This window comes from Psammomys obesus, unplaced genomic scaffold (genome assembly GCF_907164565.1).
Source record: "Psammomys obesus unplaced genomic scaffold, mPsaObe1.curated_primary_1811, whole genome shotgun sequence".
In the NCBI taxonomy this organism is placed as follows: domain Eukaryota; kingdom Metazoa; phylum Chordata; class Mammalia; order Rodentia; family Muridae; genus Psammomys; species Psammomys obesus.
Genome location: NW_026596120.1, coordinates 10,313,854 through 10,326,994, shown reverse-complemented (window position 1 = coordinate 10,326,994; position 13,141 = coordinate 10,313,854). Strand labels below are relative to the sequence as shown.

The window sequence follows — 13,141 nt, the reverse complement described above, 5'->3', positions numbered from 1 at the left end:
ACACATAATACCAAATCTCCAGTGTGATCTTTTGTAATTTCTGTTTTCCTGAGTAAAATGTCACCAAATCATCTCCAAACAAATCCAAAGCCATTAATAAGGTACCTAGCTTTGGGAAAACATCGACACTTAAATTTTCAGGGATTACTAGACATTAGTTATCAATAGACATTATGCAAACTGAACCAGGCGTGAAGGTGTAAGTCTGTAATCTTAACTTCTTCGGAAGCCGAGGGAGCATGCTCCTGGAATTTGAGGCCGGCTTGGGGAATTTAGCAAGATCCAGTGTGCAAATAAAACAATTAAAATGGCTGGGAGCATGGCCCGATGGCTGGATGCTTGGGCAGCACCCATGAGTCGCAGGAGCAAAGCTGCAGTGAGACTGGACTAAGAGGTGCAGCATAAGAGGAGAGAAAACAGGGTAGAGAAAAGAAATCGAAAGAATATTAACCAGAACGGTTTAAAAATCGATTCAATCTAGAAAACAACCACCAGCAATTAGAAATCTGGGGGACTAGATCAATGTCTGGCAGGATAAATAGAAAAAGATACCTAGAAACAGTGCAACTTAATCGCCTGCCTCTGCTAATGGCGGTGGGGTTACTGAATCTTAAAAATAACCAGAGCAAAAAGACAAATATATAGAAATACAGTAAGAGCCACAGGGCCAGTGAGATGGCTCAGTGGATAAAGGGCTCTTGCCACCTGACAACCGGATCAGTGCAATCCATATGGTGAAACGAGAGAACCAACTTTGGAAATTTTTCCTTTGACTTCCACAGGCTTAATGCCTTCATATTATGTAACCCCTCCCCCAAAAAAAAGTCCTTCTTTTTTGCCCAAATACTCTGACTACACATTTCCCCTCTCACTGTGGCTTAATGTCTCTCTGTCCCTAGATACAAGTGTTGTTGCGTTTTGCAGCTTAATAATTCAGGTTGATTTAAATCTCAGTATCTGACACTGGTATGAACTCTTAAGATACCCACCATACACAGAGGGCCTTTTCAGCGTAACTAAACTAAATCTGGAAATTAAATTTAGTTGGTAGGGCCCACTGCTTTCTACACTTCAGTATCAAGCCTGTGATCACCCCTTGGAAACACATAGGTCCGGCTTTTCCCCCCTAAACATTTCTGTCTGATAGGAATGCTAAACTAGGTTATTCTAACTATAAACTGTCAGTAGTTTCCCGGGAAAGGCCTTAAGATATGGAGGGTTCATATTCCCTTTCTTTATTATCCCAAATCTCCTCCTTTGGAGTTAGTGGGGGTGAGCTGCCTGTATGATTTTTGTTTGCTTTTGAAACAGAGTTTCTCTGTGTAGCCCTGGCTGTCCTGGAATTTGCTACATAGACCAACCAGGCTGGCCTTAAGCTTGCAGAACTTGAACCTCCTCTGCCTCTCCAGTTTTGAGATAAAAGGTGTGATGGTCTATATGGTTTTTTGTTTTTGTATTTTTGTTTTCCAAGTCAGGAATTTTCTGTGAAGTGCTGGCTGTCCTGGAATTCACTCTGTATACCAGGGCTGGTCGTGATCCACCTGCCTCTGCTCCTGTAAGAGCTGGGATTAAAGGCATGTGGCACCACCACCCTGTGCTCTGAATGTTTTTAAATATATAATTTGCATTGCTTATTTTTGATGCTAACAATGGAATGTAGGTGGAGTATCCTTTGCTCAGTTTTATGGTCTACTTCTCTCATCTAAGGCTAAGAAGGGGCCACAGGTAATTTGTATTTTACATAGGGCAGGCCAACCTATGTATCTGTCAACATGCAATTAGCAGGAAAGTGACTTTTTAGGACTTACAGGTAGGGCCTGTAGTTTCAGTGAAACAAAGGGGCTGGAGAGATGGTTCAGTGATTAAGAGCATGGTTGCTCTTCCGCCGGACCTGGGTTTGATTCCCAGCACCCACAGGGTGGTTCAAAACCATCTATAACTTCAGTTCCTGAGGATCCTATACCCTCTTTTGGCCTGCAGGGACACTAGATAGGCCTACGATACACAAATATACATACACGTACGCCAAGCATCGAAACACACAGAAAATAAAAAGTGAAAGAAAGACGCAGTAACGCCTCCATTATTGACAAGGATGTGCTAGGCGGAGTCGCAGAGGAGCGCTCACACAGTTCCTCATTTACTAGACTTTGCAATCTAGGTGTACGGGTGCAGCCTACGCTGGAGGCAAAAACACGTCTCTACAAAGTTACCTAACCTAGAGGGTTTTGTGTTTGTTTTTTTTTTTTTAGGTGCCACGCCCACACTAAGCAACGAAAGTGATCAGGAAATAGTGAGGCAGGTTATGTGTGGCCTCGAGGCTAGTTACGTAGACAGTCGACTTACTGATGCCTTGGCAGGTGGCTGTGTCACTGCCATCATGCTCACCCCAAGGGCAAAGGTAAATGTCTTTTTCCCAGGGCTGGGAGCCCAGAGTGAAGGCTGCTCACGCGCCAGGGCACTCGGAAGTCCCTCAGACAGCTTATTTCGGTTGCGGTGTCAACGGACAAATATCCTACATTTTCCTCCGAGGCTTGTTTCCTTTGTTGCTCCCTGCCCCTAAGAATGTGCAGCTGCTCAGCCCTCGCGGGGTAGTGTGGGTCGAACTCGGGGCCACTGTCCGACCCTGATGAGCGATTCCAATGACAGGTTTTAGCAGCGCTGGGAGAGGCGGAAAAGTAAGCAGCCACCGAGGAAGCTGGGGGAGAGCGCAGCCCGCGGGGCCCAGCGCTCCTCACCTTCCCCCGTCTGCGCCCCGCGCAGCCTCAGCTCACACCACGCTCAGCGCCCCCGCTGCTGATTGACAGGCCGGCTCGCCCAATCCCGGAGCGGCGCATTCCGCTAGAGCGTCGGGGGCGGGGACCGGAGGCGATGGGGCCTATTAGATTGGTCGTAGAGCGGGGTTTCCTGCCCGCACAGGCCCGCCCACCGGTTGCGCGCGCCCCGCCCCTCCCCGAGAGCTACGCGGCGGCGCAGCACAGGCCTCGTGCGGGAACGGCGTCCGGTCAGCCGCGGTGGCGTCCCGGTGCGGCCCTCAGGCGACTGGAGCCGCGGGCTCGGCGGAGGGAAGGTGAGGCGGCCTTGCCCCGACGCACGCACGGTCCACTCCGGGCCCTCCCGGGTCCGCCCGCGCCTGCCTGTTCGTCTCTCGTCGCTTCCTCTTCCCCGGCGAAGTTAGCCCGGGGGCGCCGTCTGCCGGCGGCGGAACGGAGCGGAGGGGGGCGGGGAGGCCGCCCGGCGGAGCTCGGGCGTCCGCGGCGCAGAGCGAGCCCGGCGACCCCGCGGCCTGTCGCCCGGGCTGCGGCCGCCGCTCGGGGAGGCGGACGGGCAGGTGTGCGGCGCGCGCTCCTCCGCGGGAAGCCCCGTCGGGGTCCGCGGTGGCATCCGGGGCCGGGAAGGCAGGGGCGCGGGGCTGACAGGAAGGGCGCCCTCACCTCCAGCCGCCGGCGGGAGGAAGCCGGCGAGGGGGGCATCCTCGGGGCGCAGCCTTCCCTCCCCCTCCCGCCCCGGGGCAGGAGAAATGGGGGTGGCCGGGCTGGGGTGTGGGGGGGACTGTGGAGTTGGGGTAGGTCCAGGAAAAACGGCCTGCTGGGTCGGTGTCGGGCCGTTTTCTGCTCAGTGCTAACAGCTGGGGGAAGCTGTTGTGTTTTTTTTTTTTTTTTTTTTGTTCACGGTTGAGAACCGTAACATCATCAGCATCATCGGTCGGTTAGTGTCCAGCCGAGCTGAAGTCAATCCCCTCCCACCACCCCCCAAAAAAATTCTCCCGTTATGTTCGTTAGGCAAGAATCCTTAGGATTTAGGAAAGAATGAGGTGAAGAAGAACTTCCTGACTTGGATGGGGAGCAGTGAGAATCAGTTGTCCAGGCAACAACGGGTCAAGTTTTGCAAGAAGTGTTCATTTTCGAAACCCTGACTTTGGTAGCTTTATGATCAGCCTGAACGATTTCTTCGGCTCCTGGAAGTCAGTTGTTTGCTTTCGGTCTTTATTGAGGTCACGAAAATCGATGGAGAAATGGTCCGAGAAGAAAGTTTTGCTTGATAATTTTCAGTCCCGTTTTAAAAATAGACATTGCACGCACATCTTGATGGTAAATCAAGGCATATGCATTGGTCGATTGGTACTTTTTTTTTTTTTTAATCGTGACCGCATTTGGTGCTTTCTGGGAAAACTGATCTGTAGGAATTGGCTAGGATAGCTGTAAGAGTGCTCAGTGTTGGGTATCTCGCTCAGTGTATGAGCATTACGTTTTAAAAGCCTCCTCAAGCATTTTTGTTTGTTTGTTTAGACTCTCCTAGTGCTTATAGATCTCTGTAAATAAGTTGACACTTTAATGTATTACTCTATTGAACATTGAGTGATAGTTTATGCTGCCGGTTTTCGTACTTTGAGAACTTTGTTTTCCAGAGTTCAAGGCTTGATGTGATTATTACAAATAAATTTCTTCTTAGGAAAACTTGAAAAAAAAATGAATTAACAATGGTAATGTGGAAAAAAAGTGCATGGTCTCAATGCTAGAAAATCAAATAATTATTTCACCGATAAGTAAAATTGAAGGAAACTTGAAATTACTGACCAGTTAACAGATTTGACAGTTTTGAAGACGGTTTGACAGGCCCACATGAGTCTCATTTTAACCTATTTCGGAAATAGAACTTTAAAGTCTTCCTTTCAAAACTGATGGTGTTTTGTGCTATCTTTCTTTGGCGATATGTTACGTAACCTGCTTTCAGTGACCAGACATAAACCTTAACATTGTCCCATTTCTTTTAGGCATTTTCTTAAAAAAAAAAAAAAAAAATCTTTGTATTTTTATACTGTTCTTTAATTTCTGTTTCTGAACTGCTCACGAGTTCTAACTGGGTTTTCTGCCTGGATGTTCTCAATTGTGTTGTGCCTGTGCTGATCTTAAAATAATACTTTGAGCATATTTTTCACTGTTTAGAAATCAGTAATATCTTTCATCTAAATTTCACAGTCTTTTAAGGATTTATTTTTATTTTATGTGTTTGAGTATTTTGCCTACATATACGCACACCATGTGATGTGGATTCTGGGAACAGAACCGAAATCCTGCAAGAGCTTTTAACCACTGAGCCATCTGTCCAAGCCCAGAAAACAATTCTCTGTATATTACGAAAGTAAAATTTTGTTAAGCTTTCCTTTCTTTCTTCCTTAATTTCTTCCTTCCCTTCCTGGGAAGTCCCTCTCCTTTCTTCCCTCCCTCTCCTGTCACTTTTTCCTTCCTTCAGTTTGGAGATCAGACCCAGGGCTTCTTATAAACCACCGAGTTATATCATCAGTCCAAAGTTCTGTTTTTTAAGAAAAGATTCATAATTACATTTTTATCTTTGCGTGATCATAAAGGTGGACGCATGTGCTTATGGCCCACAGAGTCAGAGGACAACTTGTGGGGACTCAGTTCTCTGTCTACAGCACAGGTCCCATGATCACTCAGGTTATCAGGCTTGGCAGCAGGCATCTTGACCACCCAGAGTTAAGTTTTTTATATATAATTAAGCAGTTAAATTGTGTGTGTATGTATGTATGTTGAGGCTATGATACGTGCACATGAGCACAGGTGCCAGAAAAGAATGTTGGATCTCCTGGAACTGAACTTACAGGCAGTTAGGAGCCTACTGGTACAGTTGCTGGGAGTCAGACTTGGGTCCTTTGCAAGAATAGTGCTTGCATTTAGCTGGTGCCATCTTGCCAGCCCCCAAGAACTTTAATTTTGATCCTTGAGTAAAGCCTGTCAGAAACTTCTGTTGTGTTGAACTGAGTTTTTGTTGTTGTTTTGTTTTTGCCCTCCTCTCATTACCTTTTCAAGTTAGCATACAAAGGGATGGGTTTTGTGATGGATTCTGCATATGTATTTACTGTGCTTTTTCCTTAAACATCCCCTTTCCCAGTTGCCTTCTGTCTTGCTCTTGTCTTTTAATTTTATATGGATTTATGTCAGGATATCATGGAACATTATTGTTGCAACACTGAAATCTGGCCTTTTGTTTTTTTAGATTGGGAAAGTGAAATCCATGCAAAACAACATCTTTATGTTCACACATCTTTATGTTGGGGGCCAGAGCTGAGACACACACTTTATCTCATTCAACTGTCATGTGTTCTTTATGATACCATTATACTACCATGTTGTTTTGTGTACTCATATAGACCCAACACTTTATTTTGAGGTGAGCTTTCAAACTATTGCTGTAATCTTGTTGCTCAAATAATGTTCTAAGGTGATCTTCCATCTTCATGACAGCCTCCTGAGGAGCTAGGCTTCCTGGCATCTGATTTTACTTGGCATTTTTCAGTCTCTATGAATTAGTAGCATTAATGAAGTCTGTTGTCTCTGTAGGTGAGTTCTTTATGATGGTGCTGGGTGTAGCTCTGTGCTGGACAGACAGCTTGTTTAACAAGCAGGTTGGATCTTGAGCATTGAAGGGAAAGGAAAGTGGATGGCTGCCTTACGGCTTGACTGTTGGGATTTATCTTCCTTGACTTACTTGGTAAAAAGAATGACTCTTTGGGGGACTTTGAAAGCAGATTGTAATGGTTTGGTGGAAGCTTGGAGGGTTCATCATAAAATTAAATGTAATGTGCTAGATAAATGTTCTTTTTTGAATGTAAAAAAGTAACACTTTCAGATTTTGTTCATCTGTCAAGAACCAGCAGTACAGTCTGCTTGTTAAGCACATTGTAAAAATCACTTTCCATTTTGTAGAGTTAGAGCTTGTGTGTGTGTTTCTACTCTAAAGTTTGTTAATATAAGCAATGTTGGGTCACTTATAACAAGAGTTCAATGGTACAAGACAGCACAGCAGACTGCCAGGGAAAATTTCTCTGAGGAGCTTGTGTCCTTCCTTCTATTTTTCTTTTTTGTTGGAGACTTTTTTGGGAAGGGGTTCTCACAGTGTAGCCCTGGTTGAGCTGGAACTTACTATGTAGACCAGGCTCCTGCCTCTGCCTCCCAGGTGTGGGATTGAAGGTATGTGCCACTAAGCCCCACTGAGTGCTTCATTTTTTATTTGAAACAGGTTAGAAGCTTTTCTTTTATTATTATTATTATTATTTGGTTTGGTTTGGTTTTTGAGACAGGGTTTCTCTGTAGAGTGTTGGTTGTCCTGGATTCACTTTGTGGACCAGCCTGGCCTGGAACTCACAGAAATCCACCTGCCTCTGCCTCTCTGAGTGCTGGGATCAAAGGTATGTGCCACGGTTAATATGGCCTGTTTTTTTTTTTTGTTTGTTTGTTTTGTTTTGTTTGTTTGTTTTTTGTTTTGTTTTGTTTAAATAAAATGCCAAATCCTGGAACTCAGATTGAGGCAGGAGAATTTCAGGTTTGAGGTCAGCCTGGACTATGTAGTGCATGCTCACTTACTTTAAAAACAAAACAATATTACAAGTTAAAAAAAATCTGTTGAAACACTGATTCTAATGATTTTATTTTTGAAATTGTCTTTAGTGATTGGCAAGTTGTACATGGATATGGTATGGGTGATGTTAGCTTTTCTTCAGACAGACAAGTTGAATAAAGTATATCAGTGAGAATATGTGGAAAATTTGTTCCTTTCAGGCTGCTCTTGAACTCACTCTGTAGCTGAGTGAACTCCTGAGCTTCTGTCTCCAAGTCCCATAAGTTTGAGCCATCGTCTTTGTGTATGCAATGCTAGGTCTTGAACTCAGCATTGTTCTTGCTAAGCAGATACTCTACCAATTGAGCTATATCCCTAGGCTGGACTTTTTTTTATTTTTATTTTTTTTAAAAATAGGTACTTCTTAAATGGTTTTTCTTTTGTTTAATCAGTCTTCCAAAACTTGTACCATAAATTTCTAAATCATGTTGCTGTGTAGAGACACTCAAATAGTAGGTAGAATAATTTGGCACAGCGTGGTACCTTTAAAGCATTGCAACTTTGTTAGCAGAGCATTGGAAATTCTTCTTTGGAAATGCTTTTTTTTTTTTTTTTCAGCTACTATAAGGTGTTTTTTTTTTAACTTTTTTTTTTTTTTTAGTATTTGTGTGCCATACCTAGGTTTGCTTTCTATTGTTTTGATAAATATCATGGCATTGAAGAGAAAAGGTTTATTTGGTTTACATGTCTTGACCACAGTTGATAATTGAGGATGGTCAGAACAAAAGCTCAAGTAGGAACAGGCAGAAACCATGTAGGACAGCTGCTACTGACTTTCTCTATATGGCTTTTGCTAATCCTGCTTTTTTAAAAATTTTAAATCAACAAATATCTGAATAATTTCATTCCCTCCTCTGGACACTTTATTTATTTTTCATTTTTTATGTGTATAGATGTTTTGCCTGCATGTCTGTTCACACAGCCATCTGTATCCATTGCCCAAGGTGGTTAGAAGAGAGTTTTGGATCTTTGGGAACTAGAGGTACAGAGGTACAGACAGTTGTGAGCGTATTGTTGGTGCCAGGAATAGAACCCAGTTCTTCTGGAAGAGCAGCCAGTGTTCTTAACTATTGAATCATCTCTCCCTAGCTCCTCTTTTTTTTTTTTTTTAACCTTTATTTTTATGTTACAGATGTTTGTTTTGACTGTTTATGTTTACCACATCCATGTAGTGCCTGCAGAGGCCAGAAGAGGGCATCAGATGCCTTGGGACCAGAGTTACAGATGCTTTTCGCTGCTGTGTAGCTTCTGGGACCCAAACTTGCGTCATCTGGAAGAGCAGCCAGTGCTCTTAACAGCTAAGCCAGCTCTCCAGCCCAGGATACCTGCCCAGGGGTGGCTGTGCACACAGTGGACTAGCTTCCCACATCAATAATTAGTCAAGAAGATGCTCACAGATGTGCCCCACAGGCCAATTTGATGGAAGTGCTTCTTTGAATGAGATTTTCTTTTCCCCAGTGACTCTAGTTTGTGTCAAATTGACCAAAACTAACTAACATTGTGTGTGTGTGTGTGTGTTTGGTTGGTTGGCTCACTTGCATGCACAGTACCTACAGAGGCCAGAAAGCATGTCGGATCCACTATAGCTGGAGTTACTGGCAGTTGTAAGCTACCTGGTTTGTGTGTTGGGAACTGAACTCAGGTCCTCTGGCAAAATAAAATATATTCTTAACTGATGAGCCAACCCCTCATTAATTAAATGGTCTGTCTGGGTGTGTGTTTGGCTATGAGAAGTCTTTCTGTAAAGCTTCCAACTGTCAACCCCCCCCCTTTTTTTTTTTAAATAAAATCTGCTTGTATTTAATTAAAAATGCCATTTAAAAAAAATCTTTAGAGAAGTATTTTTAAATTTGTTTCATTATAGAAGTCAGCTATATATCTCAATGAATTTTTATGTTGCTTAGATCAACATATAGAACATTTCCAGTGCTTTATAAAGCTCAATTTTGCAACTTTCCAATCAATACCCTCTATACTGCTTCTACTGTTATGACCACTATCACCATAAGTTAATTTTTGCTTTACCATCAACTTAATGTAACTATATATATATATACTCTTATATATATACTATTATACACACACACACACACACACACACATATATATATACTATATGTACACACTCTTGTTGATGGCTCCTTTTACATACTGTGCTTTTGAGTGGGTTCTGAAAACCAAACTTGGGTCCTGTGGAAGAGCAGCAAGCTCTTTTAGTCATTGAGCCATCTATTTGGTCTCTTTTTTTACATTTTGTTTATTTATTAACCTTTTTGAGACAAGGTCCCACTAGGTAGACCCTGATTCTCTGGAACTTGCTGTGTAGACCAAACTGATAAGGATCTGAGCTGTGCCTCCTGAGTGCTAGGATTAAAAACCTGTACTACTATGTAAGGCTCAGCCCCTATTTATTAAAGTGTATTTTTTCAAATTATTTTTTACGTTCATTGGTGTTTTGCCTTCCTGCATGTCTGTGTGAGGGTGTTAGATCCTGTAGTTACAGACAGTTGTGAGCTGCCATGTGGGTACTAGGAATCAAATCTCAATTCTCTAGAAGAGCCGTTAGCACTCCCAAATGCAGAGCTATCTCTTCAGCCCTGTATTTTAAAGTTTTATTGACAGCAAGCATACATATTTGCAGCTGCAGTAATACATGTATATAACGAATAATGGTAAGATTATGGAAATTGGCATGTATCTGTCATCTTAGATATTTATAATTTCTTTGTGTTGGAAACATAAGTTTTCTCTAGAACTATTCAGTTTATTATTGCCAACCATAGTTTTTCTTTTGTGCTGTTGAATATTAGAATTTATTTCTACTGTCCAACTGTACCCCTGTAACCGTTAAACCATTCTTTATCCATCCTTTTCCCTTTCTCTTCAACTCTTCTCAGGCCCTGGCTACCACCTCTCTAATTTCTCTACTTCAATGAGATTAGCCTAGATTCCAAATACAAGTAAAAACATAAGAGTATTTGTCTTTCTGTGCTGACTTGTTTCATTTTACAAGATGTCCTCCAGTCCCATCTGCTTTGATACAGTAATAAGAATTTCTGTTTTCTTTGTTGTTGAATCATATACTCCATTTTGTATAAGTACCATTTTCTTTCCCTATCAGTGGACACAGGACATTGATTCTGTGTGTTGGTTATTGTGCAGTATACATGTGAGGCTAAGTGTGGTAAACAGACTTGTAATCCCAGTGAAGGTAAGAGGGGCACAATTTCAGGGACATTGTGCTCTGTATAATGATTTCAAGGCCAGCCTGGGCTACACAGTGAGATCAGTCTCAAAAAAATAAAAAACAAAACAAAAACAACCAAACAACAAAAACAAACATATAAATGTGAGTGCAGATATTTCTGCCACATACTGATTTCAGTTCCTTGGGGTATGTACCTAGTAGTGGGCATGGTGGATCATATCAGAGTTGTAGTATCTTCAGGAACCTCCACAGTTACTGTACAGTCCTTTACATGCTTGCAAATTTAATGTAAACAATGAAGTCTCAGATTGGTTCAGAGAGTCGAACACTTGGATCCTACTCAGTAAAGCTGTTTGGGAAGGTGGTGCAGCCTTCCTGGAGGAAGGATATCACTGGGTGGCCGTTTACACCACCCTCTTCCAGTTCACCTCTGATTCTTGTTGCACTTAAATATGTGCTTGACCTCATAGTTTCTGTTCCTGCCACCATTTTACTGTCATGTCTCCTCACCATGATGTACTCTATCCCGTTAGTACCATAAGCCAGAATAGACTCTTTTTATAAGTTACCTTGATCATAGTGTCTTATCACAACAACAGACAAGTAACTGATATACTGCCAACACTAATTTCTCATCTCATCTTCAGCTGTGCTTACTTATTTATTTTTAAATCACGTGTTTTCTTTCCTCTAGTGATGAATGATAAGTTTTTTTTCATGAATTTATTGGCCTTGTAAATCCTCCTGAGAATTATGTTTACATCATGTGTCCTCCCCTCCCTTCCTACTTATCTCTCTCGTTCGTTCATTCATTCATTCATTCATTCATTCATTCATTCATTCATTCATTCATTCATTCTGTAGTCTAGACTGACCCTGAATTCATCTTTTCCTCTCAACCCTCTTTGAGTGCTGGAACTGTGGGGTATGTTCCTGCAAGCAAGTTCTAACTTGCTCACTTTTAATTGTATTATTTGTATTTGAATTGTTTGAGTTTTTATGTGAATTAATACTATGTTAGATGGCTAGTTTGGCATTGTTTACATGGAATTTTTTTGCTTGATGTAGTCAGTCTCATTTGTTAGTTTTTGCTTTTGTTGCGTAACTCTCCTGGGACTTGCCTTGTAGACCAGGCTGGTCTTGAACTCACAGGGATTTGCCTGTCTCTGCTTTCTGAGTGCTGGGATTAATCCAAGGTGTGAATTACCACACCTGCCAGAGTTAATTTTTGTATCCTATAGCTATAATGAAAAACATTTTTTTTGAAGAATCTCAAGGTTTTTCTATTTAAAAAATTCTCTCTGTTCTGGTTACATTTCTTTTGAGGTGCTGACGTGACAAAATCCTCAGACCAAAGCAGCTCAGGAGAGGAGAGGAATGGCTTTATTTTCTCCTGTAGGTTACTGCCCATTATCAAAAAGTTAGGGCAGAAACCCAAGTAGAAATTTGAAGCAGAAACTTGCAGAGGAATACTGCGTGTTAAGTCACTGGCTCATGCTTAGCAAGTTCAGTGGTTGTGTGTGTGATACAGCCAGCACCACCTGCCACCCACAGTTGTTTGGGCCTTCTTGCATGAATTAGTAATTATGAGAGCTTCCCACAGACATACCCAGAGGCTAGTCCAGGTTGGGCAGTCCCTCAGCTTAGACTCTTCTCAGGCATCTAAGCTGTGTTGAGTTAATAGTTAAAGCTAACTAGGACACCTCCACAAAAAGGGTTTTTTTTTGAACCCCTTACTTCCTATATTTGGTGTCACTCTTCTATGACTTCCGGCACTGTATTTATGAAGTGTGATGAAGGTAGACGTCCCATTTTGTTCCTGATCACAGAAGAAATAATTTTTGCTTTTCCCATTCCATGTGATATTGGTTGTGAGTTTGTTATATGTACCTCTTACTTGTGTTGATGGTTATTTTGTCTCTACTTAATTTTTGACTTTTTTTTAATCATGAAAAGATATTGAAATTTATCATATTCCTTTTATGTGCCTAGAAAGGTGATCCTATGATTGTTAATATTATTTGCGGTGCTTGTGGTCAAACGCAGGGCGTCAAGCAGGCAAGGAGCTGTGTCACTCTAGGTTCTAATCACATCTACTGTGTCTCTCCTCCATTCTGTTTTAGTTCCTTTACAGTTGGATTTGCTTTGTTCCATGCTAGCTCTTTAAATTGCACACATTTGAAAGCTACTTAAATTTGTTCCATGTGTATGAGTGTTTCGTCTGCATGTATGTACATGCACCATCTGTTTGGTGCCTGTGTTTGTCAGAAGAAAGAATCAGATCTCTGGAACTGGAGCTATGAATGATAGTGAGCCACCATGTTGGTATTGGGAACCGTATCTGTGTCTTCTGCAAGAGCAACAAGTAGCCTCAACTGCTGACCCCTGTAGCCCCTGAAATCTATTTTTGTTGATATCGGTTGGTACCTGCTGCTAAAAAATACTGCTCTTACTTTTATTTATAAAAATATTTTTATGTGTATGAGTGTTTGCGGCATATATGTATGTGCAGCA

At 42.2% G+C, this 13,141-nt stretch overlaps 1 protein-coding gene across 1 annotated transcript in view; it reads left to right on the top strand.

The window, feature by feature from the left end:
- Nucleotides 1–2,959: 2,959 nt before the first annotated feature.
- The window catches only part of Nck1 (NCK adaptor protein 1), a 57,124-nt gene continuing 46,942 nt past the window's right edge, over nt 2,960–13,141 (top strand). The window contains exon 1 of the mRNA XM_055629749.1: nt 2,960–3,070. The gene's annotated coding sequence lies outside the window, so the exon portion shown is untranslated. The remainder of the gene's footprint in view (nt 3,071–13,141) is intronic.